Raw genomic sequence first — 2,500 nt, 5'->3', positions numbered from 1 at the left:
AGTCCTTGATATATATATATATATATATATATATATATATATATATATATATATATATATATATATATGTATATATATATATATATATATATATATGCATATGTATATGTATATGAATTTTATAAGTATATGTATATGCATATGTATATGTATATGTATATGTATATGTATATATATATATGTATATACAGGTGAATATTATGGAGACGTCACACAGCCCTGCCAGAATGTTACTGACGGGTGCCAACTTAAGCAAAGGATACATGGCTCTGGCGCCAACGGGGTGCCACGACGGTAAGGAGGGGGGGAGGGGTAACGAAGAAAGAGACGGCTAGAACAGTGTCCGGGAGTTGCGGCCCCGGATCGACGTCGTGTCCGGGTCCTGGGGACGGATCAAGAAAACAGGATGCCCGGACGTTGGATAAGAAGCCTTTCGTCCGGTTATCTCCCGGAAGGAGGCCCCGGAATCTCACGGCCGGGAAATGAGACGCCCGGACTTTGAACAGGACCGGATTGTGTGTCGCTTGGACGCTTACCCCGGAAGGAGCCGTTGTCATCTCATCCCCGGACCTCGAGTTGGACGAGGAGGCGAGGCTCTTCGACTTCCGGCCAGAAGCTTCCGGATTTCCGGACAGAAGCTTCCGGACTTCTAGGCAGAAGCTTCCGAACAGAAGCTTCCGGACTTCTGGACAGAAGCTTCTGGACTTCCGGACATTATTATCCGGGGAGAACATAAGAACATAAGAATGAAGGAGACTGCAAGAGACCATAAGGCCTACACTAGGCAGTTCCATGTCCATGGCCACCTGTCATCCCATCCATAAAATTGTCTAACCGGACACCTTTGCCCTCTGAGCTTGGACTTCCAAACCCAGGATGATGACACCGGGAGTTGTGGGAATCTAACGCGAGTCCTCGATGTGCGAGGCACGGTTGGCACCAACCCGCCACTTGGCACACCGTGAGCCTGGCACTGAGTTGGCACGGGTTCAGGGCCCCACGCAAACTTTAGAAGGAAGAGGGGAGGAGAAGAGGGGAGAAAGGAAAGGTGGGGGAGAGAAGAGGGAAGAAAGGAAAGGTGGGGTAGGAGAAGAGGGAGAAAGGAAAGGTAGGAAGAGAAGAGGGGAGAAAGGAAAGGTGGGGAGGGGAGAAGGGAAAGGTGGGGAGGGGAGAAAGGAGGGGAGAAAGGAAAGGTGGGGGAGAGAAGAGGGGAGAAAGGAAAGGTGGGGAGGGGAGAGAGGAGGGGAGAAAGGAAAGGTGGGGAGGGGAGAGAGGAGGGGAGAAAGAAAGGTTGGGAGGGAAGAGAGGAGGGGAGAAAGGAAAGGTGGGGAGGGGAGAGAGGAGGAGAGAAAGGAAAGGTGGGGAGGGAAGAGAGGAGGGGAGAAAGGAAAGGTGGGGAGGGAAGAGAGGAGGGGAGAAAGGAAAGGTGGGGGAGAGAAGAGGGGAGAAAGGAAAAGAGGGGAGGAGAAGAGGGGAGAAAGGAAAGAAGGGGAGGGAGGAGAGGGAGGAGGGTAGAGGAGAAGGGAAATAGGGGGACGGGGAGAAAGAGGGGTGAATTGAAAGATGGTGGAAATGGGAGAGGGGTGAAAGGAAAGGTAGGGAGAAGGGAGAAATGTGAGGGAGGGGAAGGGGAAGGGGAGGAGAAAAATGTGGGGAAAAGAGGGGGAGGGAAGGAGGGGAGAAATGTGGGAGAGGGAGAGGTGGATGGGGAGAAGGAGAGGGGAGAAAAGAATGGGGAGGGGGAGAGGGTAGATAAGAAGGGTGGGGGAGGGAGAGAGTGGTGAGAGGAAAGATGGGGAGGTGGGAGAAAAGAAATGCGGGGGAGGAGAAGGGGGAGAGGGGAGAAAAGAAATGTGGGGAGGGGGAAGGATAAATGTGGGGAAGGGGGAGAAAACTGAAATATTCAATAAATCGGTAGACACTGGTTCTGTTCCAACTGCTTGGAGGCAGGCAAACGTTGTTCCTGTTTTTAAGAAGGGAGATAGATCGACCATATGCAACTACAGGCCAATCAGTTTGACATCGGTTATAGGAAAAATGCTTGAATCAATAATAGTAAATAGACTCAGAGAACACATTGAAGGGCATAATTTAATTCGTGATTCACAGCATGGTTTCTCCAAAGGTAAGTCATGCGTGACTAATCTTCTATCCTTTTACACTAAGGTATATAAGGCGTCAGACAACAATGAAAATTACGATGTTATTTACCTTGACTTTAGCAAAGCGTTCGACAAAGTGCCACACCAGAGACTACTAAATAAAATCAAAGCCCATGGCATAGGAGGAAAAATGTTAGAATGGATTATAGTTTGGATTAGTAACAGAAAACAGCGGGTCACCATAAATGGAATAAAATCTAGGTGGGGCAATGTTACTAGCGGGGTCCCCCAGGGCTCGGTTTTGGGTCCCTTATTGTTCATTATGTATATAAACGACTTAGACGATGGGTTAAATAGTGATGTTAGTAAGTTTGCAGACGACACTAAAATAGGATGCC

The sequence above is a fragment of the Oratosquilla oratoria genome, chromosome 37 (genome assembly GCF_046742065.1).
Source record: "Oratosquilla oratoria isolate Oo_2021 chromosome 37, ASM4674206v1, whole genome shotgun sequence".
Taxonomy (NCBI): Eukaryota; Metazoa; Arthropoda; class Malacostraca; order Stomatopoda; family Squillidae; genus Oratosquilla; species Oratosquilla oratoria.
Note: the sequence above shows the minus strand (reverse complement) of the source record.